The following is an 18474-nucleotide window of genomic DNA, read 5'->3' as shown; positions in this document are numbered from 1 at the left end:
TTGTTTTGATTTTCAAAAATATTGGAAACATTGGAAATTGTTAAAGAAATTTGTGGTTTTTGTCTGAAAAGTAAAATCCTATTATATAATGTTCAGATAACAATTTTAATCGACGCGTTAACTTTTAGGTAAATGCTGTGTGTTGTAACAAGTCATTGCTGATAAGAAGAAAAAACTTTCGGGGTTTCAGAACCGTAAAAGAAAAGCTGAGGAAGAGAAATCTCTTTAAAAAATCAAAGGGTCATTTTTTAAATATCTAAGCAATAGAAATGAAGACACGGAATTCCAAACGTTGGATCAACAGGCTTCTGTTGCCTCTGAAATATCGAATGTGGAAATAGAATTTGTTTCTCATGCTGAAAATAGTGAACTACAACCATCAATATCTGGTGGTAGATCTGATCAAAGTACCAGAACTGACATGGAGGCTGGTACATCTATAGAAATACTACGCAAAGACTATTCGGATGATCCCGCTACGTGGACCGTAATCAATTACCTACGCCTACATGTAGTAAAACTCGGCCCCACACAAGTTAAAGATTTCGATTTTCCTTTGGACACTAATCGTAGAAAATTTTCTTGTGTTCACTATAAACGTCGTCTTGTCAATGGTGAAAGTCTTGAACGCAATTGGCTAACGTATTCTATTCAGAAAAATTCAGTTTTTTGTTTTTGCTGCACGTTGTTTCCAGACTCATCACTTCAACTAGGAATCATCAAACTCTCAGCCTTAGGTACTGATAGTGTAAATGACTAGAAAAACATATCTGCTATTTTAGCCAGCCACGAAAAAAGCAAAGATCACATGATTAGCTTTCAAAAATGGAAGGAACTCGAAAATAGACTTAAGATGAACAAGACCATTGACGAAGAACACTTACGCAAAATTGAAGAGCAAGAAAAATACTGGCATCAAATTTTAGAAAGGTTGATAGCTCTAGTGAGGGTACTAGGTGTGCAAAACTTAGCATTCCGTGGATCAAATGATGCATTGTTTGCATCTAATAATGGGAACTTTTTGAAATTTGTGGAGTATTTGGCTATGTTCGATCCCGCCATGTGTGAGCACATTCGAAAAATCCGGAAAAAGAGATTCATGCACATTATTTGGGAAAAACAATTCAGAATGAGATGATTCAACTGCTAAGTAATGGTATTCAGGAAAAGATTCTTGACGATGTCAAAACTGCAAAATACTTTTCTGTAGTGCTGGACTGTACTTCAGACGTGTCTCATGTTGAACAAATGACTATCATTGTTCAGTTTGTTTCCACATCAGAAGACAAAAAGTTTGAAATTAAAGAGCACTTCTTGGGATTCATTCCTGTTTCTGATACAACTGGAGGTGGTTTGACAGCCGCTGTCTTGAACAAATTTGAAGAACTGTCGATCTCTGTGGACAACTTACGAGGGCAAGGCTACGACAATGGGAGCAACATGAAGGGAAAAAACATTAGACTACACAGACGAATTTTGGACATAAACCCACGTGCATTCTTTGTGCCTTGCAGCTCCCATTCTCTAAATTTAGTCGTCAACGATGCCGCTAAATGTTGTTTTGGAGCGACAACTATTTTCCTGTTAGTTCAAAATCTCTACGTATTTTTCTCTTCGTCAACTCAGCGTTGGGAAGTACTCGTGCGTCATTTGCCATCTCTGTGTTGTGAATTCTGTTATCGAACTCCCTCCTGTGGTCATGAATGGTACTTCGGCGAGTTCTGTCCATTTACTCCCTCTGGTGGCTGTGAGTGGAGTTGCTGGTTCTGAGGTTCCTTCCACAGGTGACCTAGGTTATTCTTAGGCTGGCTTCTCTATTTAACTCCACTCAGATCGTTACTCCATGCCAGCTGTCAATGTTCTTGTACTGGTTCAGTTCGCTCTTGGATCTTTCTGGTGACCTGTCTCTTCCTGCAAGAAGCTAAGTCCCTGATTGTTATTTTCTGTTCTTTGTTTTCTTGTCCAGCTTGCTTTCATTATTTTGCTTTGCTAGCTGGAAGCTCTGGGATGCAGAGTGGCACCTCCGCACCGTGAGTCGGTGCGGGGGTCTTTTTGCACACTCTGCGTGGTCTTTTGTAGTTTTTTGTGCTGACCGCAAAGATACCTTTCCTATCCTCTGTCTGTTTAGTTAGTCTGGCCTCCCTTTGCTAAAACCTGTTTCATTTCTGTGTTTGTGACTTTCATCTTAACTCACAGTTAATATTTGTGGGGGGCTGCCTTTTCCTTTGGGGAAATTTCTCTGAGGCAAGGTAGGCTTTATTTTCTATCTCTAGGGCTAGCTAGTTCTTAGGCTGTGACGAGGCGTCTAGGCCATGTCAGGTACGCTCCACGGCTATTTCTAGTGTGTGTGATAGGATTAGGGGTTGCGGTCAGCAGAGTTCCCACTTCCCAGAGCTTGTCCTGTATCGGTTTAACCATCAGGTCATTTCGGGTGCTCCTAACCACCAGGTCCATAACAGTACAGCTGGCCAAAAGTGTTAATGCATCTCAATAGAGGGATAAGAGAAGTTCTGAGACCATTTTTTTTCCTCTGCAGTGTGTTTTGTCTTTCTTTTCCCCTTAATCTCTGGGTGGTTCAGGACACAGGTGTAGATATGGACATTCAAGGTCTGTCCTCTTGTGTGGATCATCTCACTGCAAGGGTACAAAGCATTCAAGATTTTGTAGTTCAGAATCCGATGTTAGAGCCTAGAATTCCAATTCCTGATTTGTTTTCTGGGGATAGATCTAAGTTTCTGAATTTCAAAAATAATTGTAAACTGTTTCTTGCTTTGAAACCCCGCTCCTCTGCTGACCCCATTCAACAAGTGAAAATTATTATTTCTTTCTTGCGTGGCGACCCTCAAGACTGGGCATTTTCCCTTGCGCCAGGAGATCCTGCATTGCGTGATGTTGATGCGTTTTTTCTGGCGCATGGATTGCTTTATGATGAACCAAATTCAGTGGATCAGGCAGAGAAAATCTTGCTGGCTTTGGGTCAGGGTCAGGATGAAGCGGATGTATATTGTCAGAAGTTTAGAAAGTGGTCTGTGCTTACTCACTGGAATGAGTGTGCCCTAGCGGCAATTTTCAGAAAGGGTCTTTCGGAAGCCCTTAAGGATACTATGGTGGGATTTCCCACGCCTGCTTGTCTGAATGAGTCTATGTCCTTGGCCATTCAGATTGATCGGCGCTTGCGTGAGCGCAAAGCTGTGCACCATTTGGCGGTACTCTCTGAGCATAGGCCTGAGCCCATGCAATGCGATAGGACTTTGACCAGAGCTGAACGGCAGGAACACAGACGTCAGAATGGGCTGTGTTTTTACTGTGGTGACTCCACTCATGCTATTTCCAATTGTCCTAAGCACACTAAGCGTTTCGGGTGGTCTGCCACCATTGCTACTGTACAGTCTAAATTTCTTTTGTCCGTTACTCTGATTTGCTCTTTGTCGTCCTATTCTGTTATGGCATTTGTGGATTCAGGCGCTGCCCTGAATTTGATGAACTTAGAGTTTGCCAGGCGCTGTGGTTTTTTCTTGGAGCCCTTGCAGTATCCTATTCCATTGAGAGGAATTGATGCTACGCCTTTGGCCAAGAATAAGCCTCAGTACTGGACTCATTTGACCATGTGCATGGCTCCTGCACATCAGGAGGATATTCGCTTTTTGGTGTTGCATAATCTGCATGATGTGGTCGTTTTGGGGTTGCCATGGCTACAGGTCCACAACCCAGTATTGGATTGGAAATCAATGTCTGTGTCCAGCTGGGGTTGTCAAGGGGTACATGGTGATGTTCCATTGCTGTCAATTTCGTCTTCCACTCCTTCTGAAGTCCCTGAGTTATTGTCAGATTACCGGGATGTATTTGATGAGCCCAAATCCGGTGCCCTACCTCCTCATAGGGATTGTGATTGTGCTATTGATTTGATTCCTGGTAGTAAGTTTCCTAAGGGTCGACTGTTCAATTTATCTGTACCAGAACACGCCGCTATGCGCAGTTATATAAAGGAGTCCTTGGAGAAAGGGCATATTCGCCCGTCGTCATCACCGTTGGGAGCACGGTTCTTTTTTGTGGCCAAGAAGGATGGTTCTTTGAGACCTTGTATTGATTACCACCTTCTTAATAAGATCACGGTCAAATTTCAGTACCCTTTGCCGCTACTGTCTGATTTGTTTGCTCGGATTAAGGGGGCTAGTTGGTTCACCAAGATAGATCTCCGAGGGGCGTATAATCTTGTGCGTATTAAACAGGGCGATGAGTGGAAAACAGCATTTAATACGTCCGAGGGCCATTTTGAGTACCTGGTGATGCCATTCGGGCTTTCTAATGCTCCATCTGTGTTTCAGTCCTTTATGCATGACATCTTCCGAAAGTACCTGGATAGATTCATGATTGTATATTTGGATGATATTTTGGTCTTTTCGGATGATTGGGAGTCTCATGTGAAGCAGGTTAGAACGGTGTTCCAGGTCCTTCGTGCGAATTCCTTGTTTGTGAAGGGGTCTAAATGTCTCTTTGGGGTTCAGAAGGTTTCATTTTTGGGTTTAATTTTTTCCCCTTCTACTATCGAGATGGACCCTGTTAAAGTTCAGGCCATTTATGATTGGACTCAGCCTACATCTGTGAAGAGCCTGCAGAAGTTCCTGGGCTTTGCTAATTTTTACCGTCGCTTCATCGCTAATTTTTCTAGTGTTGTTAAACCGTTGACTGATTTGACCAAGACAGGTGCTGATGTGGCCAATTGGTCCTCTGCGGCCGTTGAGGCTTTTCAGGAGTTGAAGCATCGTTTTTCTACTGCCCCTGTGTTGTGTCAGCCAGATGTTTCACTCCCGTTTCAGGTTGAGGTTGATGCTTCTGAGATTGGAGCTGGGGCTGTTTTGTCTCAAAGAAGTTCTGATGGCTCAGTGATGAAACCATGTGCCTTCTTTTCTAGAAAGTTCTCGCCTGCTGAGCGCAATTATGATGTTGGCAATCGAAAGTTGTTGGCCATGAAGTGGGCATTCGAGGAGTGGCGACATTGGCTTGAAGGAGCCAAGCATCGCGTGGTGGTCTTGACGGATCACAAGAATTTGACTTATCTCAAGTCTGCCAAACGGTTGAATCCTAGACAGGCTAGATGGTCGCTGTTTTTCTCCCGTTTCGATTTTGTGGTTTCATACCTTCCGGGCTCTAAGAATGTGAAGGCTGATGCCCTTTCAAGGAGCTTTGTGCCTGACTCTCCGGATGTTCCTGAGCCGGCTGGTATTCTCAAAGAGGGGGTAATTTTGTCTGCCATCTCCCCTGATTAGCGGCGGGTGCTGCAGAAGTTTCAGGCTGATAGACCTGACCGTTGTCCAGCGGAGAAACTGTTTGTCCCTGATAGATGGACTAGTAGAGTTATCTCTGAGGTTCATTGTTCGGTGTTAGCTGGTCATCCTGGAATCTTTGGTACCAGAGATTTGGTGGCTAGATCCTTTTGGTGGCCTTCCTTGTCACGGGATGTGCGTTCTTTTGTGCAGTCCTGTGGGATTTGTGCTTGGGCTAAGCCCTGCTGTTCTCGTGCCAGTGGGTTGCTTTTGCCCTTGCCGGTCCCGAAGAGGCCCTGGATGCATATTTCCATGGATTTTATTTCAGATCTCCCTGTCTCTCAAAGGATGTCGGTCATCTGGGTGGTTTGTGATCGCTTCTCTAAGATGGTCCATTATTTTTCCAGCATGTGGTTCGTTTGCATGGCATTCCGGAGAACATCGTCTCGGACAGAGGTTCCCAGTTTGTTTCAAGGTTTTGGCGGTCCTTTTGTGCTAAGATGGGCATTGATTTGTCTTTTTCTTTGGCTTTCCATCCTCAGACAAATGGCCAAACCGAACGAACCAATCAGACTTTGGAAACATATCTGAGATGTTTTGTTTCTGCTGATCAGGATGATTGGGTGTCCTTCTTGCCTTTGGCTGAGTTCGCCCTTAATAATCGGGCCAGCTCGGCTACTTTGGTTTCGCCTTTTTTCTGTAATTCTGGTTTCCATCCTCGTTTTTCTTCAGGGCAGGTTGAGCCTTCGGACTGTCCTGGTGTGGATTCTGTGGTGGACAGGTTGCAGCAAATTTGGACTCACGTAGTGGACAATTTGACATTGTCCCAGGAGAAGGCTCAACGTTTCGCTAACCGCCGTCGCTGTGTTGGTCCCCGACTTCGTGTTGGGGATTTGGTTTGGTTGTCGTCTCGTTATGTTCCTATGAAGGTTTCCTCTCCTAAGTTTAAGCCTCGTTTCATTGGCCCTTATAAGATTTCTGATGTTCTCAATCCTGTGTCATTTCGTTTGGCCCTTCCAGCTTCTTTTGCCATCCATAATGTGTTCCATAGGTCGTTGTTGCGGAGATATGTGGCGCCTATGGTTCCCTCCGTTGACCCTCCTGCCCCGGTGTTGGTCGAGGGGGAGTTGGAGTATGTGGTGGAGAAGATTTTAGATTCTCGTATTTCGAGACGGAAACTCCAGTACCTGGTCAAGTGGAAGGGTTATGGTCAGGAAGATAATTCCTGGGTTGTTGCTTCTGATGTTCATGCTGCCGATCTGGTTCGTGCCTTTCATTTGGCTCGTCCTGATCGGCCTGGGGGTTCTGGTGAGGGTTCGGTGACCCCTCCTCAAGGGGGGGTACTGTTGTGAATTCTGTTATCGAACTCCCTCCTGTGGTCATGAATGGTACTTCGGCGAGTTCTGTCCATTTACTCCCTCTGGTGGCTGTGAGTGGAGTTGCTGGTTCTGAGGTTCCTTCCACAGGTGACCTAGGTTATTCTTAGGCTGGTTTCTCTATTTAACTCCACTCAGATCGTTACTCCATGCCAGCTGTCAATGTTCTTGTACTGGTTCAGTTCGCTCTTGGATCTTTCTGGTGACCTGTCTCTTCCTGCAAGAAGCTAAGTCCCTGATTGTTATTTTCTGTTCTTTGTTTTCTTGTCCAGCTTGCTTTCATTATTTTGCTTTGCTAGCTGGAAGCTCTGGGATGCAGAGTGGCACCTCCGCACCGTGAGTCGGTGCGAGGGTCTTTTTGCACACTCTGCGTGGTCTTTTGTAGTTTTTTGTGCTGACCGCAAAGATACCTTTCCTATCCTCTGTCTGTTTAGTTAGTCTGGCCTCCCTTTGCTAAAACCTGTTTCATTTCTGTGTTTGTGACTTTCATCTTAACTCACAGTTAATATTTGTGGGGGGCTGCCTTTTCCTTTGGGGAAATTTCTCTGAGGCAAGGTAGGCTTTATTTTCTATCTCTAGGGCTAACTAGTTCTTAGGCTGTGATGAGGCGTCTAGGCCATGTCAGGTACGCTGCACGGCTATTTCTAGTGTGTGTGATAGGATTAGGGGTTGCGGTCAGCAGAGTTCCCACTTCCCAGAGCTTGTCCTGTATCGGTTTAACCATCAGGTCATTTCGGGTGCTCCTAACCACCAGGTCCATAACATCTCTGACTCTAAAACCTCTAAGCGAAACAAGGTGGGAAAGTAGAATTGATGCTCTGGCCCCCCTCCGTTACCAATTGAGCGAAGTCCATGATGCCCTAATGGACATAGCAGAAAATATTAGTCTCACAGGAAGCTCTGGAAATGTCTCCCAGCTAGAAGCTTAAGGTCTTGCTAAACAAGTTGGAACCTTTTCTTTTGTTACATCTGTTCTAGTATGGTTCAACATTTTGTACGAAATCTATCTGACAAGTAAGTTACTTCGGTCACAAGAATTCGATTTAGCTGCTGCTTCTCAACACCTTGACAAACAAACAAAGAAATATCTGCAATGATTAAGAAGCGATGAAGAGTTTGAGAAGCTATTAGTTGATGCGAGGGAAATCGCAGAAGAGCTTGGCATACCAGCTAATTTTGAGTCAAGTTCTGCGCCAAAACGTTTAAAGAAAAAAAACAGACAGTTCTCTTATGAAGGGAAAGATGAGCCCATAAGAGATGAGAAACAGAGTTTCAAAATTAACTTTTACGTTGCGATCTTAGATACTGCTATAAATTCAGTTGATGAGCGGTTCACTCAGCTGAAAGAAATGGAATTGAAATTTGGATTTTTGTACCACATCCGTTCACTTGAGGGAAAACCAAGCAAATTTGTTCTGGATAAGTGTAAAGCTCTGGAAAAGTCTCTTACACACAACGAAGTAAAAGACATCGATGCCATAGAGCTATGTGGTGAACTGCAGGCATCACCAAAAGACGTTCTTGAACTTTTGCTTAAATCTGACTTGAAAGAAAGTGTCCCCAACCTGGTGGTGGCTCTAAGAATTCTTTTGACTCTGCCTGTGTCTGTGGCCTCAGGAGAGAGAAACTTCTCAAAACTAAAGCTAATTAAAACATATTTAAGGGCAAATATGACGCAAGAGAGGTTGTTGGGTTGCCAACAATTTCGATAGAATCTGAAGTTGCTAAACAAATTAATCTCGGTGACTTAGTGTCATCCTTTAAAAAAAAAAAAGGCAAGGAAACAAAAATTTTAATTACCTATGGTCGTTTTTGTTTTGTGTTATTGATTACTTTGTATATATTTGTCCTATACAACTTCTCAGAAGATTAAAGAGTTAGGAGAGAGTTAATTAATCATTGTTGTTGTGGTTTATTTTGCTCCTAAATTTATATCCCAAGTTTTCATCTACTGCCAAGAATAGTAGGGGCGCAACAAAATAGTTTCGCCTAGTGCGCCATAATCTCTCGGGCCGGCCCTGAGTGTCACGATTCACACCGTGACCGTCACCCCTACGTCACGGATCGGGGTGACTTTAGGCCAACAGACGGCTATCACATGTGCAGGGGGGCTTATCTTAGTTATCCCTCCACTCCACAATGTGATGAAAACACACACACAAGGCTATTGACCTCTTAGTTTACAGCAGGGGCTTATTCTAGGTATCCCACTGCTCTTCAATATACCACGAACTGCAGGGATTTATGTATATCCCGCTTACAGTTCCACTTAAAACTTGCAGCTCTCTGGCGCCCCCCTTACTCTCAGGTCAGATGAGGTACTGCACCTGGGATAATTAGTCGCCAGAAAGGCTGCCTGCTATGTACTGGCTATTGGGCACGCTGCAGCGACGCGATAAACTACTCCCGCTCAGGCAGGAACAATAATTATCAACGCCGCAGACGCTACAACAACACCCAAAAGCCTGCACACGGTAAGCTGCCACCAGCTTCGATTAAACGGGTCCGAACCTAACCCAAAACAGTAGCGTAATTCCCTTCAGAAGACTTAGGGTACGTTTTAGAACAGGATGAACGAACTAGTATTAAATAATATACCCCATCAAAAGTTTCAGGCAGTGTTTATAAACGGTCATATAAAGAAGTTACAATATGAGACAATTGCAAATATGTACAAGATAGTTATAAAATAAACAGGGATTAAATAAGAAAAGGTACAACTCACATGTTCTCAGTTCATATCAGTTCAGGCAACCAGGCTAGTGGGGGGTTTTTTCCATCTGTCCCAGTGCATGAGGTACAGCTCGTCAGACCAGACTCACATGTTGTTCCAGCAGCAGCCTGACTTCTGGGATCTGGCCAGACAGTTATAGCTGCAGCCTGTGACATCCCAGAAAGGGGTTGGATCACCTCGTCCCTCCTACCTCTTCAGTTAACTAATTTTACCCTAACTTTTATCTAATTTCTGTAACTCCGCTACAGAATATGTCATAGACATAACAAACCCAGCATTCATCTTGTCTTAACATTGGCATTCTAATGAGATCAAATATGTCATATGTGTGATGCGTCATTACAGAAAAATCCCTATGTTTTTACCTGATGGCATTAGAAGCTCATGTTTAGAGTGATGGATAGATCCACCGAGGGAGATTAAGAATATGCATTTTCCTGTTCCTATCTTAATTGGTTTGCCTAATATCTTACAAAAACAGAACAAAGACCTCAGGGATTCTGGGGACTTGTAATCCAGTTCTAGCTGGACAGAGTTTGAGCCTTCACTAGCAGTCGTAAATTCCTTTGCTCTCAGAGCTAGAGGCAATAAAATCTCTCTTCCCCATACATTGGAAAGGAAAGCTCTTGGCTGAGTGAAAGGGAAGGGGGGCTTTTTAGCCCGCAGCCTGACTAACAAGAGAAACAAAACTTATATGATATTTCATACAATATCGTGACAATGAGGTGCAAACAACAAAGGGTAGATTTATTGGAAGGCAAGGAATGAAGTGAATGAGGAAGATGCAAACAGGGCTATGCAATGGCAAAAGATAATTTACAAGAGTTATATTCTTTATCTTGTCCGTAAAATAGGACTGTGCTCCAACTGTTACAGACTCAATATATGTCACACAAGTAAATGCAAACAATAAACAAAGATTGATGCTACTCTAACCTCCCTGGCCTTTACTAAGCAGACCTCACGGCTGCCGTGTTCTGACTATTGAAGCCTACACTAGGCTCTGACTTGTGCACAAAACAGGAACAAACTCACGGTGATGTTGGGGAGTCAGATCCAGTACTGGGGGGCCCCCTACAGTCTAGCACGGTGGTGCGCACGGCTTTCTTCCAGCTCCGTGAAACGAGGAGGTGCTCCTGTAAACTGTAAATCCCTTTCTCGGCATCTTCGTGGCACCTCGAACTAACACAGGACAGCCACCCTCGCTGCACCCGGAAAAGTCTGTGAAATCTCACAAGTCCACTCCGTTACAGGCTGGGGGACCTCTCTTGCAGCTATATCAGAACACAGTTCTCTCTTGCAGCTATAAGCACAAAGTTCTCTCTGCAGCAGCTTCAGCTCACACACACGCTGTTCAGGCTCCACCCCTGCCATCTGCACAGTCCAGTTCATTCACACAGTATATCCCAGGGGAGAAGCAGAACATTCCATCCTGCCAGACAAGGGAGTGCAGTCTCTTAAAGTAACAGCGTGTTCCTTACTGTCCATAACAGCACCACCCTCCTACATGCCTCCCTTCTTAATGATGGTCGTCCTCGGCCATCACAGCATCAAGGTCAAAGTGTAATGAAGGAACGTGCAATGAGGAAACAGCACCTATAGAAGAGGCAACAAAGTTGTAAAAACAGACAGAGCACACTGTTCTACATATCGGACTGGTGGAACCCCTGTATTAGACCTCAGGAATCTCTGAAGCTTTTGGCTGTCAGGCAAGGCTTGACTATCTTCCAGAGGAACACTTGCTGCAGGAGTCATCATGAGCTCTTGTCTGGTCTCCTCCTCGTGTGGCGGTACTGGTACATCCATGGGATTATCGTCTCTGTGCGGCTCAGGACCCCCTACTGTGTCAGGGATGGTCCACCACTCGTCATTGATTTTACCATCAGGCTGTCACGATCCAATTTTGGATTTGTGGCAGATCTGGTTGCCTCAGTTTAAGACCTTTTTTCCTTTCTGGTCATCGGGGATTTATGCCGTTTTTTCCCCCCGGTGGCCGCTGATGTTATTGCATTGCTGCTGGGTCGGCTGATGTTTGTGGTGACCACTCCCTCCATCCTTTAAGAGGTCACCTGGTTCATCAGCTGACTGTCGGTGTTAGTTCATTCTTCAGCGACCAAGCCGGGAGTAGGAGCTAGCTGGGAACTGTTGTTCTACAGCTGTGTCCGTTGTATCTGGTGTTTCTTCCTGCTGTGCTGTGCCTTGCAGCATTAAGCTAAGTGTGGTTTTCATTTTCCTTGTCTGTATACTCTGTTATGGTGATATTTATAAACTGGTGAAGTCCACCTCTCAAGGGGGGAGAAGGGATCACTGATAGGGTCTGCACAGGAGACAGGGATACGCTGGCGGCTCAGGCCTCCTAACCTTCATAGGAACCCCTGAGATAAGGGAAAGCCAGGGCCCCTTATAGTGTCAGGGACAGGTGCGAGTTCCAGTACGCCGTCCAGCCCCTTTATCGCCGTAAACAGCGTGACACAGGCATGACAGATTAAGGAAGTGGAGTAGTGCCTTCAGGCCACAATGGCGTAGAACAGGCCTCAGACCGGCAGGGCCGCAGCATATTTCTGTGAAGTACTCTAGAGGCGGACGCCCCACTCTCAATCTGCACCTTGTAGTCAGGTCCGTTAGCATACACTCGCTCGATTACTCTGTAAGGCTGTACTTCCCATCTCTCACTTAGTTTTCCCTTGGGGCATTTCTCTCTGACTAATACTCGGTCTCCGGGTTGGAGCAGTAACTGTTGAGTCGGTTTGCGGCCCGTATGTTCTTTTTCTTGCAGCTGCTGACCCGCCAACCGCCGTATCGTTTGTAATCATTGCCGATACTCTTTCACCCATGAGGTGACAGTTCGCTCCATCAGCTCCTCTGGCTGTTCCAAATTCAGCTCAATGATCTCTCGTCCAGCTCTTCCAAACAGCAGTAGATAGGGGGTATAACCCGTGGTGGAGTGGACCCAATTGTTGTAGGTCCAGACCAACTCTGGCAGGTAGTCTGGCCAACACGCCTTCTTATCCTCCTCCAACGTTCTCAGCATTTGAAGTAAGGTTCGGTTGAAGCGTTCACATGCTCCGTTACCTTGAGGGTGGTAAGGGGTGGTCCGTGACTGCTCGATGCCATAGATATGATACAGTTCTTCCATCACCTTGCCTTGGAAACATGCACCTTGGTCGGAGTGGATGCGCTTTGGGCATCCATACACCCGGATGAAGTCTTGACAGATGGTTCGAGCCACCGATTCCGCAGTCTGATCTCTAGTCGGGGTGACTACTGCAAACTTAGAGAAATGATCGGTCATCACCAAACAGTACTGTAGACTCCGGGCGATCATCAAGACTTCTAGCGGTTCCTTAGTTTGTATGGTCTGGATGGGTGCCCTCTGTTCGGTACTGTTAATGAGGTCACATACTTGACATTGCCGGCAAACCTCTTCCACCACAGACTCCAACCGGGGCAATACACATACCGCTGTAACCATTGGTAGGTCTTTGTGGGGCTGAAGTGAGCTCCAAATTCGTGGGCTTCTTTAGCTACTTCTTGAGCCATTCTTCCTGGGATGACCACCTGCCACCTTACTTCCATATCTTTTGGCTGTTGTCTCTTACGATATAGCACTGACTATCGCACTTCCAGTCTATCCCAGTGGTGTAACACACTCTTCATTTTAGAGTCCAGATCATCTCTCTCTTGTTTGCCAGGCTTCCGCTTCTGAGTTACCCACCATTTCATCTGTCTCAGCCCTTTGTCTTCATCCTGAACATGTCCCCATTCCTCATTGGTTCTCCCCAGGGACCAGGGTAATGCGCAGGCCTCCCTTCTTGACTGGGCCGCAACCACTGGGGCTTAAACTTACGAAAGTCTGAGGTTTCCTCCTCTTCAAGTTGCTCATCGAGATCCCCCGCTGGAGTCTCCACAGTCACTCTTGACAGCCCATCAGCATTTGCGTTTTCGGTAGCAGAGTGATAATGGATGGTAAAGTCAAATTTGGCTAGGCGAGCCACCCACCGTTGTTCTATTGTCTGTTTAAACTTGAATCTTGGTACCTGTCAGGAAGCCCGCAAACTTCTCTGTCATGGCCCACACCAGGGCCAGGAGCTCTAACCGGAAGGAGCTGTAATTGTGAGGGTTTCTTTCGCTGTCTCACAGGGACCTGCTGGCATACCCAATGACTCTCTTATGTACATCCTGTATCTGAGAAAGTACTGCACCGAGTCCATGAAGGCTACCATCTGTGTACAACAGGAACAGGTGATCGAAATCTGCGTAGGCCGAAATCGGGGCTGAGGTAAGGGCAGGGCCGGCGTCAGCACCCGGCGCACCTGGGCAAATGCCAGGGCCCTGGGGAGAGAGGGGGGCCCACTCACGCTGTCATAGATACAGCTGGGAGAGCAGAGCAGGAGATAACGTGCTCTCTCCACCCACAAAGTCACTGCTGGCTGCGTTCTCTTAACCCCTATGTGCCAGCTCTGACACAAGCATCTTCTCACTCAGTGAGTGCAGCCAGGCAGGCACACATAGGGGTTAAGAGAAGGCAGCCAGTGTGACATTGTGGGTGGAGAGAGCAAGTTCTCTGCTCTGATCTCCGCCCCTGGCTGGCTGCCGCTTCTGAAGTTATGAGGCAGATTCAGGAGGAGCTCCTAGTCCTACCAGTGCCTGAGTGAGTGGCGCTGCTATATACTACGTGGGCTGCGCTGCTATATACTACGTGGGCTGCGCTGCTATATACTACGTGGGCTGTGCTATATACTACATGGGCTGCTATATGCTACGTGGGCTGCTATATACTACATGGGCTGCTATATGCTACGTGGGCAGTGTTATATACTACATGGCTGTGTTTATATGCGATCATGAATTGGGGTATGTGTTAAAGGGGGGGCCCACTGAGACTCTTTCGCCCGGGGCCCTCAAAAACCTGGAGCCGGCCCTGGGTAAGGGCATTCTTTATAGCCTGGAAAGCCTCATCTTGTCTCTGGGCTTAAGGGATGTACTGGGTCTTTGGCACTCCAGCGGTCCCCCTCAGCAGCTCATTGAGAGGACCCGCCACCTTCGCAAAGTCTTTAACAAACCGGCGGTAGTACCTGGTGAGCCCCAGAAAGGCCTGGAGTTCTCTCACTATTCGAGGGACTGGCCACTTCTGGATAGCAGCCACTTTTTTTGGTGAGGGTAGAACTCCATCTTATGACACTATGTGGCCCAGGTACTCATCTCTCTCTTGAAGAGGTGTCACATCTTTGGCTTCACCTTCAGGTTATGAGCCCGCAGTCTTCCGAGTACCTGTCCAAGCTGGGCAAGGTGTTCTTCAAATGAGGCCGAAAACACAATGATGCCATCCAGATAGATCAGGGTAGCCTCAAAATTTAAGTCTCCCGAACACTTCTTTTCCATCAGCCATTGAAACGTGCCCGGAGCATTGGAGAGCCCAAAGGACATCCGGTTAAACTCAAACAGCCCCATAGGGAAGATGAAGGCGGTTTTCTCTTTGTCTTTCTCTGCCACGGCTACTTGCCAGTATCCGCTTGCTAGGTCCAGGGTGGAGAAGTACTTAGCTTTCCCCAATGCTGTCAAGGATTCCTCGATGCGGGGCAACGGATACGAGTCTCAAACAGTGCAGGCATTGAGTTTCCTGTAATCTACACAGAACCGGATGGTCTCATTCTTTTTGTTGACGAGCAACACCAGGGCTGCCCAAGGGCTCTGACTACTCTGCACCATTCCTGAATCCAGCATCTGCCTCAGTAATGTTTTCACCTCTTGGGCGGGATCTGCCGGTATCGTTCTCGAATTGGACGAGCTTCCCCAGTCGGTATCTCATACGTGATGGCTTCAGTACAGCCGAAATCCTCGTCGTGACAGGCGAATGCGGCCTGATTTTCCCACAGCATAGTTTCTATTGCTTGCACACGCTCAAGGCCCAGAGCCTTCACATCCACTTCCATTTGATCAAGGATGACCCATCCACTCCACTCCGGGGATGGCGTCTCTTCGGTCCCTGCAGCAACTGCTAGGGTCCACCCCGCACCTTCTTTCGGATATAAAGACATCTCCTTCTTACTCACCACTTCACCCTTATGTAGGCGCACCAGAGCCAGATCTGTTCCTCGTGGCAAGGTGACCTTCCCCGGGCCCACATTCAAAGCTCTTATGGGGACGTGTCCTTGCTGGACCACAGCTATCGTACGAGCTATCATGACTTCTTGGTCCACTCCTCCGCCTACCACAGGCTGAACAATCACTTCCAACCCGTCAAGGTTGCAATGAGTTCTTACTGGAAGGTATACTATAGTTTCTCATTCGGGAGGCAGGATTACCACAGACGCGGATCAGTCGTTGTAGGGCTTCTTGATTAGGCTTACGTGTAGTAGCCTTCTTCCAATATCCAGGTCCCCGTTTGGTAAACATAATCTGATCGAGTTCACGTAGGATATTCATTCCCAGTATTACAAGCACATCTTTTTTCATAGGCTCAGGGTCTAGCAGGATCTCTTTTTTCCCCACTTCTTGCCCACAGATTCGAATATTCATCCCTGTGACCGGGATCGGTTGTTGGTTGGCAGCAAACAACCGGATCTATGTCTCCTTTTCTGGCTTGGCCAGGGCCTGGAATTGCTGCCTGAAATACATTTCTGGCATTGTCGTCGCTTGTGACCCGGTATCTATCAGGCAATCCACTAGAACTCCCTCCAATTCAGCACGTAGGATGGTACACCCAGTGTTACGGAACCCCACCGCACCAAGAGTATGTTGTGCAGTTATATGTATGTATAATAGGTTCCAGGTGATATGCATGTCCCTAATGCATCAGCCCACAGGCTGCACCCCTGGGCAGAGAGGACAAGATATTTCACTTTTGACCTTCCCCACCTTTGTAATTCCCACAGTAAATATCGGCAGGCTCCTGCCACCTGCGGCTATTGTAATGTATGTCTGGCCTGCCGCTTTTCTATTGGCCTGCCCTCTGTATCTGTGTGATATATATTCTGTGTCCTGTGAGTAAAGTGTTGTCTTACTGGAAATATGTGGAGACGCAGTGATCTTTTATATGCGCCCATGTAATCAAGGAATTCCAGCCAGCGTCCTTCATTCCGACTCCAGCCAAAGCAGAGTGGACCTCCTGAAACACGGAGTGGTACTGAAAGAGGTACTCTAGCACGGCAGACCCCGTTACACTGATGGCAGACAGCGGGATGTGAAACCCAGTCTACAGGAGGAAAAGAATGAATGGAAAACAACTACCAGAAGTTAAAGAGGACTACATTAAAAGATCTGGTGGAAGCTAGAGGGTTAATCGCCAGCACCAAAACAAAAGCGGATTTGATAGCAGCCATCATGGAACACGAAAGTGCAGCGCCCCCCAATGTGAACATGGAGGAGACTGAATTCCAGAGGGAGGTAAAGAACAGACTGGCGTTCTATGGCCCAAACCCTGCAGTAGAGATCATACGAGAGGTGATGGCTGATGTGCGTACTGATCTGAAGGAAAAGATGGCCGAGCGGACCAGGATAGAGCTAGCCAAGATGGAGTTGGCAGAGCGGACCAAAGTGGAGCTGGCCAAGATGGAGAGTCAGCGAGCAGGGGGAGCTCTGGCCTTTGCCCAGGTACCTTCAACAGTAAGCCACAAAAAGATCCAGTATAATGCCTTCCAACAATTGGGGGAGGCAGAGGAAGACATTGATGGCTTTCTGCAGGACTTTGAGCGGCAGTGTGCCCTTCATCAAGTGAAGCCGGAGGAACGGGTTCAGATTCTGGCCAGCAAGCTGACAGGCCGGGAAGCGGACGCCTATCGCACGGTACCTGATGAGGACTGCATGGACTATGAGCGGATCAAAGAAGTGATCTTGGCCCGGTATGCGCTGACACCAGAGGCATACCGCCAAAAGTTCCGCGGACTTATAAAACGAGTAACCGATACCCACGCTGAATGGGCCTGTAAATTACGACGGTCACTGCTACAGTGGGTACAAGGGAGCCAAGCAACCACTAAGGAGGACGTCCTCCAGCTCTTCTTGTTAGAACGATTATTTAATGGACTAACCCCTGAGACACAGGAATGGCTTCGGGACAGGCGGCCAACGACTCTTGAGGAGGCCGCTCGTCTGGCCGATGAACATCATGATGCCAGAAGGCCTCAGCTGTCCAGATCAAAAATGGTCACTAGGGGTCCGCCCATGGACCTGGAGGCCCCCAAACCACAGAAGATTGTAGGGGGACCAGCTAAAAACCCAGCCTACCACAGTCCCCCTGGGGCGCGATGCCACACCTGCCATCAGCTGGGCCACCTGCAAAGACAATGTCCCAACCGAACTCAGCATACCCAGTGGCCAAAGGCGGGAACAGCTACTTTACGCCGGGCCGCTGTACACTGCTACCAAGGTGAAGCTGACCCAGCATTGGGGACTACGACAAACCAGGAGGTCGGCTTGATGGAGGATTTGCCTGCAGACGTCTTGCTGGGAAATGATTTGGGGCCCATGTTGTCTGCCTTCTCGGTTGCCCCTCTGGCTGAGACATATCCTGTGACCACCCAGAGACAAGCTCGAACTGCGGAGGCGGAATCACACTCAGAGGAGGCACGGGTAAGACATCCCAGCCCTTCACATATTTCCATAGCCAGACACATTTCTTGAGCCACTCCAACTGAATTTAAGAGGGAGTTACTTGAGGCACAGGAGGGTAGAGGGGTACTGGAAGGGGAACAGTTTGTATGGAAGCAGGGATTCCTCTACTGGATCACAGAGCAGCATCACACAGGGACGAGTCCCACTATAAAATGACAGCTGGTAGTTCACAAGAAGTATAGGCAGGAGTTACTGCGAATCTCTCATGACATACCCTTGGCCGGACACTTCGGCTTCAGTCACACCAGGCATCGTCTGACACAAAACTACTTTTGGCCGGGGGTAACCTATGATGTTCGTCAGTACTGCCAGACCTGTGACAGTTGCCAGCGCATTGGCAAGAGGGGAGATCGATGCAAGGCCAAATTACACCCCCCCCCCCCCATTGTGGAGGAACCATTTAGCCGGGTAGCGGTCGATCTGATAGGGCCGTTAGCCAAACCCAGTTCGTCAGGGAAAAGGTATATATTGACAGTGGTAGATTATG

The 18474-nt window shown here is 47.2% G+C and overlaps 1 pseudogene; it reads left to right on the top strand.

Annotated features, from left to right (window-relative positions):
• The first annotated feature begins 853 nt into the window (after positions 1-853).
• Positions 854-8352, top strand: LOC138671629 (zinc finger MYM-type protein 1-like; annotated as a pseudogene).
• Positions 8353-18474: the final 10122 nt, after the last annotated feature.

The sequence above is a fragment of the Ranitomeya imitator genome, chromosome 1, assembly GCF_032444005.1.
Source record: "Ranitomeya imitator isolate aRanImi1 chromosome 1, aRanImi1.pri, whole genome shotgun sequence".
NCBI lineage: Eukaryota > Metazoa > Chordata > Amphibia > Anura > Dendrobatidae > Ranitomeya > Ranitomeya imitator.
Note: the sequence above shows the minus strand (reverse complement) of the source record. Positions and strands in the feature narration are given on the sequence as shown.